This window comes from Phalacrocorax aristotelis, chromosome 1 (assembly GCF_949628215.1).
Source record: "Phalacrocorax aristotelis chromosome 1, bGulAri2.1, whole genome shotgun sequence".
Classification (NCBI taxonomy): domain Eukaryota; kingdom Metazoa; phylum Chordata; class Aves; order Suliformes; family Phalacrocoracidae; genus Phalacrocorax; species Phalacrocorax aristotelis.
This window is the reverse complement of record NC_134276.1, coordinates 176,139,481-176,160,859: the sequence shown is the minus strand read 5'-3', so window position 1 is coordinate 176,160,859 and position 21,379 is coordinate 176,139,481. Positions and strand designations below refer to the sequence as shown.

At 43.2% G+C, this 21,379-nt stretch overlaps 1 long non-coding RNA gene across 2 annotated transcripts in view; it reads left to right on the top strand.

Moving 5' to 3' along the window:
- Nucleotides 1–21,379, top strand: part of LOC142051564 (uncharacterized) — a 48,708-nt gene that overhangs the window by 9,933 nt on the left and 17,396 nt on the right. The window contains exons 1-4 of one of the 2 annotated variants that reach the window (XR_012658547.1): nt 9,372–14,092; nt 15,572–16,233; nt 16,753–16,828; nt 17,796–17,845. This is a non-coding gene — a long non-coding RNA (uncharacterized LOC142051564). Of the gene's footprint in view, nt 1–9,371; nt 14,093–15,571; nt 16,829–17,795; nt 17,846–21,379 lie in introns of those variants that run through there. The other variant, XR_012658546.1, reaches the window with a different exon arrangement.

The window sequence follows — 21,379 nt, the reverse complement described above, 5'->3', positions numbered from 1 at the left end:
GCAGAAGTACAGATGTTGGTATTGTATTTCTTTGGTAACTCAAGTCTGTCTACATTTTAAAACTTCTGTGAGAAATAAAAATGTAAATCAGCTGTGATTTTTAGCAGCATGCAGCATCCTTCAGTGCGTGGTGGATCTGCTCCTCCTCCCGACACCCCTTATCATCACACTAACTTGCCACATTAATAAGCTTTATCTTGGTGGACCGTAGACCTGTCAAAGCTCGAAGTGAGGAAGCTGGTTTTCAAGGACCAGTGAGCCGGACGATAGCCTTTATGGCATTCACCCAGGGAAGACACATGCTGCAAAGCGGAAATGTAAATCAGTTCTTCCAAGGCAGACTGTGAAACAGGGTGACTGTTTTCAGGTCCATCCACAACGAAAATGAAAAATGGGAGCATCAGTCTTTCCCTTTTCACATATACCTTTCACACTCAGTATTCTCCCTGAGCCTGGAACATTCGCACACCTTTATTGAGCATTAAGATAAATGGTACAAACATTAATTCAGCTTCATAATGCCATTACAAAACAAGCAATTACAACTATCTAAACTGAGCTTCATAGCAGGTAAATATGGGGAAGCAGCCTTCATTCACCCTATAGAGTCATTCAGTTCAAAACTATCCTACCTTCTAATTATTCAGGTGCCATGCAGAGTACTATGAATTCTTCCCCATGCACAGCAATTTTTAAGTGTTAATTTTTTCCCCAGCTATATTTACAGAAAGGTAGTTAAGACACTGCAACTGTTCCTTCTACAGACTCTCATCAATAACACTGGTCTCCCTCGCAGACACCATTAATAAATGCTGAATTTAGCAGCCATGTGCACAGGCAAGGAAATCTAACCGCAGGATTGTTTATTGCCTGGAGCATCCACCGATAACAATAGAAGGGATACAGTATTTATGGAGATCTTACATGCAAGCTAGATTATGCATCCGTAGTTTAATTTAGCTCCCTTATGCCTAGGCATTATGATACATTTGCTAATTGCATGATAACATACGGTGTTTTCCCCATTTAACTCCTGCTTCAGTTGGTACATAGGATGCTCTGTGACGGGCAGCTGTTCAGCAATCCTCTTCTTCCAGCTCTGCCATGCAGGGGCCCTGTGTCGCTCTGATTAAGCATCATGCTGCATGAAATGGAGATAATCACTTCTTCCTCATGTGCTCTTCTGAAGCACGGGTCGCTGGGAAATCAGTGTGCTTCACAAATATCAGCACAGTTATCTCTAGAGCTCTCCTGTGACAACAGGTATTATCCCATTTCAGAGGCACGGCTGAAGTTCATGCAGATCTTGTATCTGCTGCAATACATGCCTGAATTTGACCCTAGGTCTGCCAGAAGTTACTCAGCCCCACCTCAGCAATCCAGTCTGGGAAATGAAAAGTGGATACTGGGTTTACAAGGTAAGTGCATGAAGCCTTCTTCAGAAAAGCTCTGAAAGTCAGCGAGCTCTTAACACCCACCCCTGGACAGGCTCCAGACTGTAACTCATAGCTTCCTCTGACTCCCAGTATAGATCATCTTCCCAGAGGAAAGCCAAAGCAAACTGGCAGGTTTCAAGTGGGTTTGTGCAACAGCCCTTGTACACAGGGAAATGGATAGCCCCATGTGCCATCAGCCAGAAGCAGACACCTAGGTTGGGAAGGGGAAACCATGTACAGCTAATTAGTCTAGAAAACGGTGAGAAAACTGATTAGAGAGCTATGTAGTAACTATAGCTCTGCCTGCTCTACCTGGAGTACATCTGAGGACCAAAGTCTTCCTGGCTGTCTAAGCAAGCACAAATGCATATATAAAACCAGCTCGTGCCTCAGCTGTGGGGAAAGCTGTGTTTCCGCTGAGGCCACTCCTATCAGTCCAGTGTTACTGATGTTAATGAAATTCTTTGGCATCTACACCTGCCTGCAAGCCAGAGCTGGCCCAGACTTTATAGCCATAATGTTACATTAATGACTTCAGATGGCAGGTCATGTCATTAATTTCAGCAAGGTTGCAGCTGCAGGTAGAAGTGATCCTTCCTCTTTCAGTAACCGTAGAGGAGCAGCGCAGGAACATCCCACAAGGGACAATCAATAGACTGAGACAAATTAAAGGTGGCAAAAGGTATGGTTGTTGACAGAATAGTATTTGTGGTAAGAAGTCTGTCAGTTTCAAACAATCTTGACTTTCAAGTGTATTTGTTATTGGATTTTCCATGCTTTCCATTCCCAGTGAGAAGCTTTGTGTATACCAGGCAACATATACAAATACTATGGGAGATTAAAACATTTATTATAGACATTTTTAATTGGGTGAAAAAGCCTGAGCACAAAGGAAATGTCTTTCTACATAATGATCTGGGGAAGTCAGTGCCCTAGGAAGTCATGGAGGACATGAACATTCAAATTACAGAGAGCAGGTATTTATTCCAATAAGAAGAATAAATAAATTTAGAACAGTGAACTCCTTTAAAAGTTAGTGTGGGTGAAGAAAAGCCTGAAACCTCATACTTCCAGGTTGAGTGACTAGGGGTCTAGAAAAGCTGTCCCATAACTCTATTTTATGGAATTTCCTGTACCTTTTGAAGTGCCTGCTGCTTCAAACTTGGCAGCTTGATCCACTATGGAAAAGCCTGTATCTCAGCCTGAATAGGATTAATCTCCCTTTGTATTAGACCTATGTAAAATCCCCTTCGGTCTCAATAAATGCAGCAATTTATCATGCCAATGCCAACTGGCAGTGTGAGAACTGACATCACAAAACACAGTAGTAGCTGTGGCTTTTCTTCCTCCAAGGAAGAGCAGGAGTGTTCATTGGCTTGAGGGTAGGAAGGCTCTGCAGAGGGATCTGGACAGTCTGGATCAATGGGCTGAGGTCAACTGTATGAGGTTTAACAGGCCAAGTGCTGGGTCCTGCGCTTGGGTCACAACAACCCCAGGCAACGCTACAGGCTTGGGGAAGAGTGGTTGGAAAGCTGCCTGGCAAAGAAGGGCCTGGGGGTGTTGGTTGACAGACAGCTGAACATGAGCCAGCAGTGTGCCCAGGTGGCCAGGAAGGCCAACAGCATCCTGGCTTGTATCGGGAATAGTGTGGCCAGCAGGAGCAGGGCAGTGACTGTGCCCCTGTACTCAGCACTGGTGAGGCCGCACCTTGAATATTGTGTTCAGTTTTGGGTCCCTCACTACAAGAGGGACATTGAGGTGCTGGAGGGTGTCCAGAGAAGGGCAACGAAGCTGGTGAAGGGTCTGGAGAGCGGGTCTTATGAGGAGAGGTTGAGGGAACTGGGGTTGTTTAGCCTGGAGAAGAGGAGGCTGAGAGGAGACCTTATCGCTCTCTGCAACTACCTGAAAGGCGGTTGTAGTGAGGTGGGTGTTGGTCTCTTCTCCCAAGTCACTAATGATAGGACAAGAGGAAATAGCCTCAAGCTGAGCCAGAGGAGGTTTAGATTGGATATTAGGAAATATTCCTTTACTGAAAGAGTGGTCAAGCATCGGAACAGACTGCCCAGAGAGGTGGTGGAGTCACTGTCCGTGGAGGTATCAAAAAACTGTGTAGATGTGGCACTTCAGGACATGGTTTAGGAGACATGGTGGTGTTGGGTTGGCGGTTAGACTTGATGATCTTAGAGGTCCTTTTCACCCTTAATGATTGTATGATTCTACGAAACTGGTAGTATCACCTGCAGCTCATCTTCCACATGGTAGCCTGAAGCTCTGGGTCAAGGACTGGGAGGTGTGGATTTGATGCCCATTTCAGTGTAAGTAAGTGAGGTTTAAACCTGTTGCTCCCAGTTTTTACGAAACTATTCATTATGGTGTAGCCAAGATGAATGGGGAAAAAAGGCTAGAGAAAACAGAAGACAGGTTTACAGGAAAGCTGGGAGCAGGTCCTTTTAGCTCTGCCAGTTGAAATTGTTCAATTGCAAAAGGTAAAATTAATGGTCTAGAGAGCAAGATTTCAAGCAAGACCCTGACTTGTACCCCAGGAAGGTGCTGACTCTGTGCTCTGGGCTGCACCCAGGAGTAGTTTTAATACACTTTTCCATTAATCATTGGATAAAACTGGGAGGAGGGAAGGACCAAACCAGTAGAACAGGGCTTAGAACAGACTCTGGCAAAGTCACCCCCCAAACCAAAGCACCCGATAGCTGGGATGGCATCACTCCTCAGTTCATTTTCACAAAGGCCATTGAGTTGACTTTGTGATTAAGGACCTTGCAGGCTCGCAGGCAAATGCTCGGGTTCCTGTAAATTTTCTTTGCATAGCCTGGTATTAAGGTGTTTTAAATAAAAAATGGATAATTTGCTTAATTGAAAAACTTGACATCTTGTCAACCACATTAGGGTGTGCTGTAAAAGGGATTTTCTCATGACTCTGTGCTCCTTTGATCAGAAATGCAGCAGAGTAATTAAAGTAGCACTTCTAGTTCCACTTACCTTGACTACAACCATCTAGTGATATTTTGCACATGGCTTCTTTGTAGGCCACCACACATCAGCACAGGGGGAGTCTTCTCAGCTACTGCATGCACAAGGGACAAATGCCAGGCACCTGCACAGAGTGCCAGGCCCCAAGCAAACAGCATGGGTCTCGGCTTGGTGGGCCATGTGCCAGCAGGTTGTGCCTCAAACCCAGCAGGATAACATACCCTCAGCACTGCCATGCTGGTACAGAGCACTTTTTATCCCTGGTCTAGCAAAGAAGAGAGAAATTTCCTTACAATTCACAGCAAAACCAGCTGTTACCTCCTCCCAGCTATGCAGGGTTGGCCTCACATCTATCTAAAGAAGCAGCCTCCTCCTGCAAGCAACCTCTTGACATGTAATTAGCTGTGCAGAAGGAGACACACACCCTTCCCCATGGGGCTAGGATGAAACCTTCTTTCTTGGCTCTGGGGGCTCGAAGCACATTTAAACCTGCCAGCTCTGATGAAGGTCCCTGGGCTGAGTCCCAGCATCTGCACTTAATTTTCATCCAGAGCAGGTGGGGCCAGTCATATTTTGGGGTCCTTAAAGAGGTTGCACTCCCTTCTGTATGTATGCTGGAGTCTGTTGGGTTTGGCGACACTGTATCTTGTATGAGGCTTGAGCCAGCTGAGCAAATCCTGAAGTAAGTTATCAATCACCATCCCACCCCAGGGGGAAAAGGCTGTTTCTAGGTGCATGTAAGGGTCTACCTCCTGCTGCACACCCCTCCAAGTGCCACAATTCAGAGGGACACGTGTGCAAAAATTAAGGATCCAGGACATTTTTCTGCTTAAACAAAGTGGCATCATTTTAAGACCTGCCACCTGTCTTCAAGGGATTATGGCAGTCCAACCTGGAAGTGCTGTGAGCCTCTGTCCTCTGCATGGGGAATGAGACTGTTGAAGAATTTTAATGAGTAAAATCCTACTTCAGCTGCTCAACTAACTAAAATAACACTGTAAAGTAGGCACTAAAACCTGTTCAGTTTGTATCACTCTGTGGCTGTTTGCAGGCTAATTCACAAAGGCTTTTACACAACAAATACTACAACCTAAGCCCTGTTCTCATTTACATCCTTGCAATTTCGTTGGAGGTCATGGGGTTGAATACTCTATCACATTGAGTATTAAGTGGGAAATGTGCGCACACACACACAAATAATCAGATCAGTCATACTAAAGCAGGACTGTTCCCTGCAGTCTCCAGAATTGTGCTGTTAAACCCTGAGATGTAGGGTTTAACAAAGGCTGGAGACCATTATCTCACAGTCTGTAACCACTTGCAATTTGCAGTCGGGGTTTAGCTGTATGAGCACTGCAGGATTTGGCTACCATTGAACTCTTTTAAATGTTACATTCACTCGAAATCTGACAGAGGCAGATTTTTGTCAGGAAGCAGATGAATGAGATGCTAGCATCTCGGTAATGCATGGATTTTTCAAAATTCAGAAGATTTACTGTGAATCTGAATAAAAAAAAGGCATCATTTAATATTTGGCACATCATTCAAACAGTACCAGTTCCCTATTTTTTTGTGTTACATGTGTGTGTTCAATATAATTACACTTTTGTACTGTGTGTACATATTTTTTTGTCATGCATAAATGTGTGGCCTCATGTGGGACCTCTTTGTACAATTCATTCCAAAGAGCAATTAATAGTCTGTTTCCCTTACTTGTATCCTAAGTAGCAATATCTAGTCCAAAAACACAGTAGTAAGGCAAAATGTTCCTAGGGAATCTCTTTTGGAAAACAAGAAAACTGTATAGCTGTTATATGCACATAAATATTGCTTAAGTGTATAATTACATGTAGGAAATTATTTCAAACACAGAAACATAAGACACATCAAATCAAGTGTGATTCAGTAAAGGCAGCCCTTCACTGTGCTTTCCAGGAGGGGAAGCCATCAACCTTAATCTGACATAGTGGTAGTTTCCAGAAATGAAAGAAAAAGCTGAAAGGGGGATTCATTTCAAGCAACTTTTTAATCTAAAAATAAGGTCTCTTGCACAAGCTGTTCACCTAGGCTCCCTCGATGATCTGAGAAGTGAGAGAAGAGAACAAGAGGGAAACCCCACCAGGCATTTCATCCCTTCTTATAATAGGGTTGTCAGATGGAGTATTTTCTCCCGAAGCTACCAATTCTGATCACTAGCTAGAGAAACAGAGGATTAAATCCTTATTCTTTTTAAATGGCTAAAACTATGTGATTAAACCCCACCCTACAATACTTGCCAGAAGCCTCAGAGGGGTACCTGTGGACGGAATCTCAGGTACGGCAACTCAGCTTTTTGTTAGAGGTGAAATATCACTGTTCTTCCTCTGATCCACTGGAAACCCCTTTGAACTCCACCTTCCAGAGTTTCAAAAGGACTTTATTCTTCCACAGGATTTCAGTGCTTGTGTTTGGACATCTGGCTTCTGCTGGAGTCCTGTGCCGCTGTGTGTCTTATGGGGATGGAGCCAGTTGCTCTGCTCAAGCCAGGTGTGGAACAGCCAAGCAAGGTGCTCTGCACCAAATAAACACCATCTACCCAAGCTTGTTCCCTGTTGGGCGCATCAGCCTTATACAGCTCTAGATTTCTTTAACCCTAAATTGTTTATTTGCCCCAAATGATTCAAGACATTATTTCTGATAAATTTTTTTTCTGTTTTTTTTTTTTTTAAATCTTTTTTCTTCATTCATGAAGCTGTTCATTACCATGTAGTTTTTTTAATATGTTTCCCTCAAGCCTAAATTATCCATCACCTCTGCCTTATTTGGGAGCTTGTTTGGATTCAGTGCTGAGAACAGATAAGATGGGAGTAGGACCATTTGACCTCCAAGCATATGCTTCTGATTAGGCTACCATTACTAACTACCCTAGGCTTAATATCATTAGTCATTTAAGCATTATGACAACGTATTTATTATGGTTTTGGTTTAAACAAAGCCAAATGAACATGCCAATAGAAATTATGTTTTTTCAAAAGCCATCCATCCCCAGGCACCTCCCTCCCAGCTATGCCGAGGCTGCTTGCATGAACGCCCCAGGACAACACAGTATTGCAAAAGCCCTGGTACCTTGCAGAAACACATCCACAGGCACCAAGCTGGCTGTTCTGGGCCAAGATGCTATGTGCGAGAGCATATGAACACCAGGATCCATGCTAATGTCTGTGAACACTCATAAACCAGCCTAATCTCACTGTATTGTGTTTCTCCAAACAGCCCAGACACAGATGCAACCTTTGCTGTAATGGGGTCATGCCCTGCCTTATAGAGGATTGCTCCTCACATCAGATGCACTTGCAGGTTAGGTCTGTGAAGTCCTATTGAGGGGACTTGAGGATGGGTGTATCTGGCAATCCGTCCTCCTTTCATGCCATGTTATTTCACTCTGCTGTCTGGAGATATATTTTAAAGATTTTTCTTCCTCCCAAATTACTCAATATATCATTAATGTTGCTTTAGATAGTACAGAAAAGGAGAGCTAAAACAGTAATATAATATTTTCCTCGTTCAATGAAAAGTATAAATTCTTGTTTGCTTGTTTTTAAATCAAAGTGTAAATCTGCAATCTTATTAGAGCATGGCCTCTCTAAAAGGTTTTATGGTTATTTAAGAGGAATGTGGGCTGTAAAGAAATATGTTCATTATACACTTGGATGAAAAGATTTCAGTTTCCCTGGTTAAAAATGTACAGTTTTTTAAAACCACATTGATATGATATTTATGCTGAAGACGTTAGCATTCCTTCAGATTTTTACACCAGGGTATGGGTATGAACACAATGCATCATGATGGATGTCAACTATTTGGACTTTTGTAAAGCCTTCAACACAGTCCCTCACCGCATCCTTCTATCTAAATTGGGGAGATATGGATTTGGTAGGTGGACTGTTCGGTGGGTAAGGAATTGGTTGGATGGTTACATCCAGAGGGTTGTGGTCAACAGCTCAATGTCCAAATGGAGACCAGAAACAAGTGGTGTCCCTCAGGGACCTGTACTGGGACCAGTGCTGTTTAATATTTTCATCAATAGCATAGACAGTGAGATCAAGTGCACCCTCAGCAAGTTTGCAGGTGACACCAAGCTAAACGGTGCAGTTGACACGCCAGAAGGATGGGATGTCATCCAGAGACACCTAGACAAGCTGCAGAGGTGGGCCTGTGAGAACCTCATGAGGTTCAACAAGGCCAAGTGTGAGGTCCTGCACATGGGTCGGGGCGACCCCTGATATCAATACAGGCTGGGGGATGAAGGGATTGAGAGCAGCCCTGCTGAGAAGGATTTGGGGGTAGTGGTGGATGAAAAGCTGGGCATGTGCGCTTTCAGCCCAGAAGGCCAACTGTATCCTGAGCTGTATCAAAAGCGGTGTGGCCAGCAGGTCAAGGGAGGCGATTCTGCCCCTCTACTCCACTCTGGTGAGACCCTACCTGGAGTCCTGCATCCCGCTCTGGGGTTGTCAGCACAGGAAGGACATGGAACTATTGGAGTGGGTCCAGAGGAGGGCCACAAAAATGATCAGAGGGAAGAAGTCCCTCTCCTATGAGGACAGGCTGAGAGAGTTGGGGTTGTTCAGCCTAGAGAAAAGAAGGCTGCGGGGAGACCTTATTGCAGCCTTCCAGTACGTGCAGGGGGACTATAGGAAAGATGGGTGGAACCTCTTTATCAAGGTCTGTTGTGACTGGACAAGGAGTAATGGTTTTAAACTAAAGGAGGGTAGATTTAGACTGGATATGAGGAAGAAGTTTTTTACAATGCGGTTGGTGAAGCTTTGGAATGGGTTGCCCAGAGAGGTGTTGGAGGCCTCATGCCTGGAGACATTCAAGGCCAGGCTGGACGGGGCTCTGAGCAACCTGATGTAGTTGAAGATGTCCCTGCTCACTGCAGAGGGGTTGGACTAGATGACCTCTAAAGGTCCCTTCCAACCTAAACCATTATATGATTCTATGATTTTATGAAATGGTACAAGTAATGACAATTCAGGCTAGACAGCCAAGGAGACTTGATGTCCAAAATTTTCCTCTTCATTGTTTAGAATAATCTCCTGCAATCATGAGAATATAGATCTCTGTGGGCTCACCCCACTGTGTCAGCACACCCGTTTGCTGCTGCTTAGCAGGAACTGGGGGCTGTAGGCACTGGGGCATTTCTAGAGGCATTTATCTCAAAGTCACTAAAGGTGACAGTGAGAGCTGGGCTGTTTCCGGGCCGGATCTTGATGTTTCTGTGCAGGCTTGGTGTAATGACTATTTTCACTCTGAAGATTTTTTAATTTTCCTTTGCATCAGGCATTTTTCAGACTTTGCATCATCTAAAAAGTAATTTGCTCTCCTTACATGCTGTGCTTTGGGTCCGTCTATGTGGTTCTGCATTTTTAACCGATTAACTAATACAGAAATAACTGCTGTTCGCTACTGCAAGACATAGGTGCCAATCATGGACCTATACTGTTCTGTGCTTGGTATTATCTGAGTTCTTTATTACTCTAAGCCCACATTTAAAGTTTTTTCATGGCAATATATAGGAAGAGTACTAAAATATTTATTAAAAACAGTTTCAGCTCCTTGGCAAATTAGCGTGCCATTTCCAGACTGGCAATGTCTGCAATGGATTTGCCACCCTGTCTAGTGAAGAAGAGGAGATGTCTTCTGTCATGGCAGCTTCTGCTCCTGCTCTCATCAGTGTCAATGCATCCACAGAAATCACTGGCACAGCAGCATGTTCTTACATTGTAAATAAAAACAGCCGACAAAATGCCTTACAGTTTCCCACAACGAGTTCATGAGATGCACGTGGCAAATAACTCCTATTAATGGCAAGGAAGCAATGTGTGAAGCTCCGGTGAACTGAAGAAAAAATAGACTGAAATAAATTGGCAACGTTGCAGTCTTGCTTGATTCGCATACTTAAATATTCGTGTCCTCTGCACTTTCTCAGCAAGAATACATAATGTAATCAGGAATAAAATGCAAATTTCTAGCTAAGGAAAGTAACTGTTTTTTAACAAAAGGAGCCAGAAGTGACTCGTGTGATGCTGTGCTGGGACTGACAGAAATACCTTTGGTTTACAGCACTAATTACACTGTGATCTGTTTTTCTGTTGTTTTGGGGTTTTGTTTTGTTACTTTCATCTATTCAGTATTATAGAAACCAGGTCACATTCAATGTCATTGCAATCTTTCTAACTGTTCTGGAGAAAAACAGTACCATTTGTACATCTGGCTGAGGGAGGTAAATATGGAGGGTGAAGCAAAAGGAAAAAGATGGTGAATGTCATCTACAGAAGCAGAAAACTTGCTCTGTGTATATCCCATAAATGTTTAAAAGTTTCTATTTAGAAGCATCCCTTCTAAACTGATGATATGTTGACGTATCCTGTGTTTGATCTTTAAGATATCACTGTTAGTGTCATCTATACATGTGAACCAAATTTCCTTTGATTTGGCATTTAACCAAAACAGAAATACCCAGAGGTTTGTTCTTAAAGGTAATTGCTGTAACTGCCTGCCCTAAAAGATGTGCCCTTTTCGTCACACCAACTTCTGCCATCCATTTTGTCTGAAGGCTTGTAGGAAATGAGGAGATCCTTTGCAATCCCTTGTTTTACTAGTCTGGGATTGTGAAATGTTTCTTGAAATTAGTATGGGACCCACAGAAAACTGTAGTTGCAGGATCTAAAATGAAGCTCACGTGTTTGCTAAGCTTTAGGCACAATATTGCCTGGTTTAAAAGGGATTTTCCTTGTAAAACACTGGAGGACACTGTCCTCTCTGGCATGCCATTATTTAGCTTGCTCTTACTGTAGCTACTACATTCTGATCTAGCATTCCTTTTATACGAGACATTTCTATTGAAGTTAATGGAAATTGGGGATGTTCAAGGAAAGGAGCTCTATTTTCATGTTTTAGCATAAAGATGCAAATTAGGACCAGTATTAAAAACCTAACAAAAATGGATGGAATTGTAAAGCAGAGTTTGTGCTGGATAGAAATAATTTGTTCTGACATTTTGAATAAACATTGCAAACAAACGAGGATCTTTATTATACATACCACTTACTGTTGAATAATCTGGCAAAAAGGTCACCGCTATTATGGAATAGCTTTTTAGCTAGCGCTTTCAGCATCAGTTTTGAGCTGGAATTAGGAATTTAATGGAGTACCCTTCCATGATGTTTGCGTAGAGGTCCTGTGGACAAACTGGGAGGATGCATGCATTAAGAATGGGTTTGGTCCCTTAATAGGAAAAGCAAAATTTAGGTGTCTAACTGTGAGTCCAGACTCCTGTCGCAGTCAGTAGAGATCTAATTCATGTAGAGAGTACCTTTGCTCACCCTAAGTGGATACATCCCAGCTGGCCAGCTGACATAACCCTCTGGTCTCCAGTGGCAAAGCTGACAAGACCTCCATGGGCTATCATGGGAACTATGACAGTTCCCTGAATTACAAACCTGAGTTTCGGTGTCATAACTAGAACTGTATTTCACTCCCAGAATTTTTCTGTCATACGTGCATCCTTATAAAAGGGTAACTCAGGGGCTACTTCCAATTGGAAGCCAAGGAATGCAATTAGTACTTTCTACTGTCACAAAATTAGTGCCTACTCTTCCCTCTATATCTGTGGGGTTGAGTCTCTCTACCTGGTGCTGGCTGCCACGCAATGCTCAGCCTGGCTTCTGCTGCACAGTCAGGGTCACTTCTTTCAAGTGGCTCCTTGCGTGGGCTCCCAGCTGGCCCAAGAGGCTGAAAGGAAGCCCCTTTCCATACCATGTCATGTGCTGAGTTACTGAGTGTTTTAGAGGTTTCTAAATCCCTGTTTAAAGTTTGCATCCAAAAGAAATAGAAGGTCTTGTATTTTACTCTGAAATAACTCCTGGAGACAGGCCAGACTGAAGTAAATGGAAAAATAAATCATTTGGGGGGGGAAAAAAGCCACACAAGTATTTACAAAATCTAATCTGTAAGTGGACTTTGAGTCTGAGCTGTTCTTATGTGAATTTAGCCAGGAAAGAAAACATGTAAGTCTCAAGGGAGGTGACTAATGTCAGCATGAGTCTGTAGCTTAGGACCTACAGAAATTATTCTCCATGCTGCTTCTGCCTGAAATATAGTGATTTATATATAAATGATCTTATGGCAAGCAAGATAAGATGTTAAGTACGGGAAAAGTGAAAGGGAATGAATTGTGGTAATAATGTGAGATGGGAAAAAGAAGACGCTGACTCAAAAATTCATTTTCTTGGATAATTTTTACTTCTTTAGTTACAGAAGAACTTAAAGCTTAGGCAGATGGTCACTGATAATGGGTGTCAAATTATGGACATGGATGTTCTCATAATGTAAGGGCAGGCAACCCACTGCTGAAGCACCAGCAGTCCTCCCTGGTGTACGTTGCAACAAATGCCCTCTATCGTCTGTGTTCTGGTTCTGTGTATTTACCCTAAGTGTAAGAGCTTCTGGGTGGACACGGTATCAGAACAGCCCTTAGCCTTGCAGTTGTCTCAGCCAGTGCTGGGGAGGTGTCAACTCAACAGTAAAGTAGAAAGTATTGGAGACTTATTATGGAAAACATCACATTTCCTCTGTAATTTTCCTCCATGATATCCCTTAAAAAAACCTCCAAAGTGATTCTTCTATTCCTACAGCCCTTTTTCAAACCAAGGGGAGTTTTATCTGACTCAGGACTTAGGACTTGGGATCCTTCCTGCCTAGGGTGAATCCTGACCACTCTGAGGCCAATGGTAGACATGTTCTTGGTAGTCTGTCCTGACCAGGTAACGTTTCTCCTGGACCATGGAAAATGAGCTAGCTGCATCCCTGAGTTGTGGAGCAAAAGGAGACTTGCTTTCAAAGGAGTGTTGTAGAGTCAGAAACAAGATTATACCCTGGAGAAAATCAGTTCTCCTTTAGCCACTACTTCACAGCTAAAATCTATTAGAGATAGGTAAATATAGCTAAAACATCAATGGCAAAGTAGCATATGTTTTAATTTGTAGATCAGACATAAATATAATAATAATTACACAGCAGTTACAGTAAAATTACTATAGTTCCATGTTACCTGCAACTGCTAAGCAATATAGGCTGGTTACTACACAACAGTGTGATTACAGCGTAGGCTCAACAGGGTTTTTGTATGTGGGGTCTAAAAGCACACTAAGTGATCAGAAAGTAACTCAGTGATAGAGACAACCCCAACTTTTAGAATCAGTGTGTTTAGGGAAGTAGAGCCAAAGTCTAACTATAATGTGACTGCAGTACAATTCAAGAGCAAGTTGAAACCACTGCATGATGTAGCCTTAAAACAAGATTTTGCAATGTTAAAAAGTAATGTAGTTAAACGATGCAGAAATCTTTATAGTTACATTTGCTTCATGGCTAGAGTACAAAATGCTAGTACAAGTAGCCATTTCCATGTGTCTGGAAAAAATCCCCCAAATCAGTATCAGTTCTCTGAATAGTCAATGTAGGTCTGCAAATTCAGGATTGAAAACCTGCCTGACCGCAAAGTGTATGTAATTTGTGTTTGCATTTTTTCCATGTCATGCCATGGTCTCAGAAAGGGGGAACAAAAGCCATGCAGGATAGTAGCAGACTTCCAGATGAGTTCCAAGACCTGGGAAAAATACCAAAATAATAAAGTAAGCATAGAAGGGCCTTATGTGATCTACTGTTTCTCTCAAATAACCGTACACAATAATTTCTCCTTCCAGCCTAAACTTTTGTTTGAACCATAGCATATAATTTTGTAAGACGCTCACTCATGTTTTAAAAGCTGCAAGTGAAGGATCAATTATTATTTACCCTCCTTGTTGAAATGGAAGAGTTTCTAGGCTGAGTTTGTCTGGCTATGGTTTGCAACCATTGGATTGCATATCTTTTTCTATTAGATTGAAGTGTTGCCAGTTGTGAAATATCTTTTGCATGTAAGTTCTGTTACACTGTGATAGAATCACTTCTTACCCTTGTCTTGGGTAATCAAAAGAGGTGAAACTTCTGGATTTTCTCACCAGAACACACTTCCCAAAACTGAGCGTTCTTCCCCAATTCTATTTTAATTCCCAGGTATAGCAGTATAGCATCCCTCATCTCCCAACCTGCAGCATCTCTGGATGCCCTGGGAGCAGGAGTAACCACTGCCTTGGCATTAGCTTATCCTGCCCATTGTCCCTGGGACACTGAGCCTCGCCCCGCCACCAGGGCATGGTAGCAGGAGGGAAAAACCAGAAGTTGGAAACATAGACAGGCCACCTGAGAAACAAAAGTGACAGCTGCATCGACACTCATAGTGAATTTTGTATTTTGAAGTAATAAACATTATGTACAACAAAATGATGTTATTTCCTTACTCCTCCTTGGCATTTGTCTGTTTATACAGTGATGGACATGGTTTGCTCTTTCAGCTATCATGTTGTTTTGCTTATCTGTTACAGCTCCTAAAAGCCACTGCTTCCTCTGATATGACTCCCTCTCCCCCTTATAAATGGGATTTATTTTCTCCTGAAGAATGACCTTACATTTGGTTGTGCTGAAACATGCATTCAAATGAACGCCCCCTTTCCAAGTGACCCTGACCTATGCCCATCATCTTTTCTCTCTTCATTGTTTTCTTTTTATTTGCTACAAATCCTATCAGCAATGATTTAATATTTTCTTCAAGATCATTGACAAAGATATTGAAGGGGATAAGAGCAGCTCCCTGGAGGCTTCTGCTCAAAAAACCCTTAGCCTTTCTGAGATCTACGAACTGAGCAATCCCTAATCTTTTTAAAATGAGTCTGCATTGATTTTCTTGTACAGCTAATTTTTGCAGAACGTTATGAAGGACTTGCTCTAATGCCTTATAGAAGTTGGGTAACTGAATCAAATTTGTGATGTCACAAAACTTTTGAGGTAGATTGTAAAATAATTTTAAAAATACTATAGTGATTGAATCACTTGTTCTTTTGACTCCTTGTTGATTGTTTTCCCTGCGAGCCTTTCCTGGGTTTTATCAGAGACCAATGTCAATCTAAGCTTGTTTATAACCTTGCAAGTAGGATTTTTTTTTTGATCATTCTAGGATTTGCTAGCATTAATAACTCAAAGAGCTCCTTGGCTGCAATTGTTAATTCTTATAGGTGCAGGTTATCCAGTCTTGCAGAGTCAAAGCTGTCTGAACAGGATGCCTGGGAATAAGTGTCCTCTTGGCTGTGCCCGTCCCTGATGGCTGATTCTGGCTGACGTCACCTCAGCTCCTCAGCACCCAGGGGAAGAGCTGCTCGAGTACTTCAGCCTTTTGTACTTTGTGATAGATGATCCTGCCAACCCTGTCTAACAGCAGGTCTGTGTTGTCAGTGGGATTTCAATTAATTTGCTACTGATGTATGTAAATAACTCCTCCTGTTTAGCCTTACCCTGGCTGGCCAGTGGTGCCTCTTGTCTCCTTCAGCAATTGACTTTTGTTTCCACATTTCCTTATTTCTGCCTATTGTTATCAGTATAATTTTGTTTTTAATAGTATTCCTACCTCCATTTCATCATTTAATGAAGAGAGGCATTTCTTCTCCAAGGAACTGAAAAGTCTTTGCACAGATACGGATGATTAGGAGTTGCTGCTCTGCTTTCTGCAGAATTTGCGCTCTCTCAACCTGAAATTGAGGAAATATCCACCAGAGCACAGATGTGGGCTTTTCTAAGATGGTGTCTTTTGGGTTCATCAGCTGTGCAGTCAGCTCTGTCCCTGTGGCTCCAGCACTGAATTTCCTCAAGGCTTCTCAGCAGGTTGGACAGACTGAACATGGTATGGAGCTGCTGCTACTGGAGGAGGGGCGGAGGTGGGATGGGATTTGGGATGATTCCCTGAGGGACCTGACTCCCTTCTCCAGGCCCATGTGAAAGGGGAGGAGAGGCTTCAAGGTGGTAACAGCTTAACAGCTGCTCCTCTGAAGGGCTCCTCACTGCCCTACCCCAAAAGCAACCAGTGCCTCTGTGTTTGGAGCCCTTTCCGCTTGGAGGTAGCATGGCAGCCTTTCCACCCACAGCAGCCTACTGTCCTGACCTGCCTGGGCTATGGCAGGTACGGCCCTGAACTCCCACTGGGATGGCTGGCTACCATGGGCTACGGCAGCATAGCCACGCTGGCTTGTATCCCTGCCTGGCATGAAAACTCATCCAAGAAGAAGGGCAAATACCAGGCAACGACCCCAAACTTACTTTAGTGCTTTCATGGGTACCTTCATATCCCAAGCCATTGCTTATCAGTGTCATGAAGTTGATGTTTAAATACTCTCTCCTACTTGCTTTACTTCTTTTTTTTCAGCTTTGAGAAAGTGATGTCTTCGAAGAAGCAAGCATATGTACTGCTGGTGAAGACCGTACCTGCTAGTCTATAGCAAGTAAATGATCATGCGCACTTGCATCTACATTGACTGACACATTTGTGTTCATACATAATATGGATTTATTCCCAAGTGTTGTAGTACATTTTGATAGACAAATCAGTAACATTACAGAAATCACTGTCTAGAAAGGGTATATTTGCCTAATAGGTAAAGAGGAGGAGACTTTGGTATCGTGCAAATGCTAAATGTTACTGATACTTTGTAATATACTACAGTGTATGATGACGTTTGTATATGAAAAGCCAGGAAATGACATTTGAAAGCATACCTGCAGAATTAATAGTGGCTGATAGACTGGCAGAGGATGTCTCAAGCAAAATTACTATTTCTATTAAATAGTAAGCAATTTAATACTTTACCTGCCAGAGTCTAGTTGATCTTTTAATACATCCTTTGGATATCATAAGCAAGTGTTCATAAATATTAGTGTCCAAAAAAAAAAGATACTGCAGTTTAGTCTTAGTGACACAGATCTTAGTACAGTCTAATTTTTCCAGTTTCTTAGCTGGACCCTCAGTGCTGGTAGCAAATTTACCATGGGGTCCAGGGGAGACAGAGACCCTTGGGTGCGGTGGATGATAAATGCCATGTAGGAAAGGGCAGGCTGTGCCACTCGGCAGCAATCCCACCATTGATAGTATCACGGACACTGGATCAATTACAAAGAAATGGCAAACCCTTCATATCAGGCATGGGGCATGATATGGCTCATGTGAAAAATATATCCCAAAGAGAAGTTTTTCTCTTAAGTGGATTCTTGGTTAACATTGGGATCAACTTAGGATAAAGCATGGATGTTTGCAACCTGGACCATTATTTAGGAAATGTCAGCTAAACTGTTCTGAGTTTGCTGATAAGCCGTGAGCTCTAAGTAGCACATGCAAGCTGGGGGTGGCAGAAGCTTGCTCAATTACAAGACCTTAAACTAATTTGTAATGTTTCAGTTCTGCTTTCTCCTCAGATCCATCAGGGACCACTAAGAAGATACCAAAATTATGCATAGACACTGAGGTAATTCAAAGACATTTGCTTTAAAATACCGTAACTTAAGGAAGGCAGTTTTATTGCCAGTGCGTATCATCTGAGAGAGTAACATGCACTTTTATGCAAAGATCAGTCACTTGCATTTGCAACAAGGCAGAGCAAACTAAATCCAGACTGAAAGGGATTTGTTGGCAACTTTAGATTTTGTTTAAATTTCCCCATAGGATATCCAAACCATATGTGGAAATAAAATCCATGCATAAAACTGCATATTCCTGTGCAGTTTGTCAGATGCTTGACATCTCAATCAACATACTAATGTACTTCCTGAGACACCTCTTAAGCATCTGCAAATATTTCCTTTTGATTGCTTTTGTTTTCTTCCTGTGAAAGAAATCTTCCTCTTCTGGCTGTTCTCTTCCTGAGCATGTAACCCTCCCTGCCTGTCCTTGGCTCAGGGCTAGGCAAGCACAGTCCTATCTTCCTAGAAATGTGGTGACTCAGAAATCTGTCTTCTGATGGCCTCACACTGGGAGTGTCCAGCTTCTCAGGAGAATCTCCTTTGGCTTTTAGCCTTGGGATTTAAAAGAGGGGCACTCTTAAGTGTAGGAAAAATATTTTAGAACATTTGAAGGGTTATTTCATGTCTTTGTTCTGAGGGTTTGTTGTTTGGTGTTGTTTCTTTTTTTCAGAATCTATGCCATTCAACTTATAACATCAACAACAACAAAGTCTACAATCTGACTTGAGGTCTCCCTGAGTTCATTAATGTTAATAAATGAAAGAGTCTGTTCTCCAGCCCTGAAGGAAAGTGGCAAACTCTAGGCTGTGTTCCTATAACAAAACTCTCTTTCCTTCCCTTCCTCCTGGGCACGGTGACTTCATCCATTCTGCCTTCTGGAAACAGTTCCTGGCCTATGTATCACCCAAACTGTACTTGGACGTTGTCCAGGAAACCACCACTTGGCATGGGTCAAATCCATGCTGGGTAGCATCACTCCATCTACTCAGTTAAATAGGATGATGATCACAGGCCAATGTGCTATCTGTCACCCTGCTTCGTTTGCTAGAGTAGGCATAGCCTCCAAATCCCATCAGTAGGCATTTCGAGGAAGCTATTCAGAGCATCTTGTCTCAACAGCTTGCTGGAATAGCTGGGTGGAGAGATGTAGTGTGTTTATAGGGGGAATAAAGAGCCTAGCCCTGCCAGCACTTGGCATTGCTCCCCTAGCTCACCTGCTTTGGGGCTTGCAGAAGAGCATGCAGAAATCCTGAACAGCAGGGTAGAGGTTTTATTACCTCTCATTTGGGGTGACTGTTGATGCACACTATCACTGTGCTAACATGTAGATAAAAAACCTTTGTGTTACGCCGTCCTGTTTTCCTTATATATCTTCCTCTCGCTCTCTTGCTCTCACTCTCTCTCTCCTTCCATCTGTCTCTAGGCATCTTTTACAAGGGCTGGAGCGCCACAGATTTTGTACACTGACAGTTCCCAAGTATGCCGAATATCAGGAATTTTCTCAGACTTATTGGTACAACACACCCTCTCCCTACCAAGGTAGCCACACGCTAACAAGATGACAAAGTGAGCTATTTGGATGGTGAAAAATCTCCTAAACATAACAAAGCCCTTCATTTGCCCCATTTGAGCTCAGAAAGACTCCACAAGCTGGGCTGACTAACTCAGCACAAACGCTAATGAGCAGCTGATGAAGACTTCTGTCTCCAGACAGCTCAGATCCTCGAGTCGAAGCAAATGCCAACCCTACCAGTACAGTGAAAGCAAATGAAGCATCACTCGAACTGACAGCCAGCCTAAGAACTAAGAACTAAGAACCTAAGAACAGCCTAAGCCTGTCTCTCCCACCGGAGGGAGAATGGCACAGCTCTCACTTAGCTTTTGCTCTTTTCCCTTCCCAGGGCCAGTCTGTGTCTGTGCACCAGGGCCATATGCTTTGACACTTCTCTCCGGCCACAGTTTGTATACCTTTAGTGCCCTGTGCCTCCTTGGCCCAAGGTCCTTTGCTCTGCTGCTCCTTTGCAGCCCTAAGACCTTGGAGACTTGAGCCCGAAGTGTCCTGAGCTCAAAGGACCCTTCAAGATATACCAGTTGCTAAAGCTCACCTCTTCCCAGACTGTAAAATTCTGTGGACCCTTTGATTTACAGTGTATTGGTCCAGCGACAGAATGAAATGTGAAGGCAGAGCAAAACTGACTTTACAGAAATTACTCATAACTTTAGGCAGCATGGGAAAGGTCCAGCTTCCCACTGAATTCATGTCTATATCATTCGTGTGTCTTTTTCCCGGCTCTTTCCCTAGTCCCTCAGTTTAAATCAGAATCTCTGAGGATCTCATAGGATCCTTACTCATCCTCATCCTGTGCCTTCATCCTCATCCCCATCCCCACCTTGTTAACTCTGAGCCATTGCGTTTGGTTGGATGTGGAAAGCAAAAGAAAAGAAAGAGTTTGTGTTTTGGGGTATATTCCCCAGCAGGTCTCAGGGGGCCATCCCTGCAGCAGGAGAGTGCTGGGGTGTCACACCAAGCCAGAGGTGAAAGAGCCGAGTTACTTGCTCGATACTGGAGGAAAGACACACGAGTGCTGGGTTGCTGCAGGAGCAGATGGGGCCAGGCGAGGGTTGGTGCTGGAGCCAGCCGCTGCGTGCAGGTGGTGGTCCTGCTCACGTTCAAGCAGGGCTTGGCTCCGGCTGCAGCACCATCAGCCTGGCCCTGGCATCAGCCACGGCAATGGCTGTGCCTGGAGAAATGCAGCCAGGGACCTGCAGCACTGACAAACTGGAGCTGACTGAAGCCCAAGTTTTCTAACACAGACTTGCCCAGCAGTCCCACTGATCTCAGATACCTGTGGGCTCTGGGCCTTGGTGGCCAAAAGGGGCCCTGGTGAGAATAGGATGTTTTCAGGAGCTTGAACAGACTGGGCACCAGCTGATCATCCCTCCCACAGACTTCTGGTGTCTTGGTACAAAGCAGCTGCCTAGCAAATAACTTACAAATTTTAGCCCTAATTACACTCCTGGCAAATACCATGTTAAGGTAAGCTGTTGCAGGAGTTGGATTTTTAGAAGAAAAAGGAAGGTTAATTTCAACTGTTCCCAGATAAATAATGAGCATGGATAATAATTCAAACATTTCAGTGAGCTAGATCAGTACACCTGAACTGCCTAAGGGCATCCAAGGCAATGGTGCTGATGGAGAACATCACCTTGTTTTTTTTTGGTTTGGGGGCAATTTTAGGACGCTGCATTGCTGAAGCAGAATATTGGTTTCTGTTGGTAATGCTATCAACACCTGACAGATCGGGATGCTTCATAGTGACAATTATGAAAGCAGAGATAGGCAAAAATAATTGTTTTTCTGGTCTTCAAGCTCCCAGAATGGCCTGATAGGAAAAAAAAGTTGTTTGAAGATACCATAATAATTTTCCTGCTATTTGGTGCAGGGAAAAATAATCAGTTCATCAGTTTTTGTTCAGCTTATTCACAACTAGCTGAAAATGAGGAGGAGAAGAAAACAATTCTTACAAGCATTTCTGGAT